The sequence below is a fragment of the Gossypium arboreum genome, chromosome 10 (genome assembly GCF_025698485.1).
Source record: "Gossypium arboreum isolate Shixiya-1 chromosome 10, ASM2569848v2, whole genome shotgun sequence".
Classification (NCBI taxonomy): domain Eukaryota; kingdom Viridiplantae; phylum Streptophyta; class Magnoliopsida; order Malvales; family Malvaceae; genus Gossypium; species Gossypium arboreum.
Genome location: NC_069079.1, coordinates 116,267,927 through 116,268,920, shown reverse-complemented (window position 1 = coordinate 116,268,920; position 994 = coordinate 116,267,927). Strand labels below are relative to the sequence as shown.

At 25.4% G+C, this 994-nt stretch overlaps 1 non-coding gene across 1 annotated transcript; it reads right to left on the bottom strand.

Moving 5' to 3' along the window:
• Nucleotides 1-462: 462 nt before the first annotated feature.
• On the bottom strand, nt 463-536 carry TRNAN-GUU (transfer RNA asparagine (anticodon GUU)). The gene has a single exon. It is a non-coding gene; the product is annotated as a tRNA-Asn (tRNA).
• Nucleotides 537-994: the final 458 nt, after the last annotated feature.

The following is a 994-nucleotide window of genomic DNA, read 5'->3' as shown; positions in this document are numbered from 1 at the left end:
GTTAACAAATCAAGTATATACTTGGATTGGGTTAAAAAAAATTATTAGTTGTCTGAAGAACTTTAATTCCCAAAAAAAAGACTTACCCATAGTTGGGTGCCAATTAACTATTTTTTTCATGTCAATAACTCAATTACAAATATATATATATATATATATATATAACTTCAAAGAATTATAAGGAAGAGAAATATCAAAAAATAACTTTTAAAATAAATTTGTAACTTTTTAAAATATATAATATTAAAATAAGAACAGATGCTTCACAGTAGCATTGGTGGTAATTGATTATGTTACTAATTTTGAAAAAATAATAAATTTGTTAAATTTCGTAAATTCCAATGTATGTATTTTATTGGTAAAATATTGTTAATGTTTTGTTTTCCTTTAGTGTTGGGTTGGGTCAGTTTTGATATTGGGTCGAGTTGGGTTTCAAATGAAACCACAAAATTAAATGAGTACCGCTAGAAGGAGGGCTTGAACCTCCGACCTTGTGGTTAACAGCCACACGCTCTAACCAACTGAGCTATTCCAGCAGGTTGGTCTTAGTTTAATGCGTAAAATATTTATTATCTCTTCTTGTTTTATAATGTGCAACCCACTTTAATTCAACAACCCCGGTTAAAGACCATATAAGTTTAAATTATTTGATAACAATACTAGTTGTATATATAGTAAACAACATTATTGCAATAATTAGTATATGTTTGCTAGCAATGGTTTTTCTGAATTTTTTATTATATTACTAAATTATTCTTTTATATATTAATTTCATCTTAATATTTAATTTACGATTATCATTTAGATTAATTATCACTTAACTAGTGCTATAATTATATGCCAATTAAAAGTAAATTGAGCTTTATAAACATTCTAACACTTTCAAATGGAATTTAAAACAAGCTAGGAAAACAAAATCATTTTTGGTATTATTTATTAGATTCTCTTGTTAACGTTAATAAGGCACTAGAATATGATAAAAACTCAATTTAAT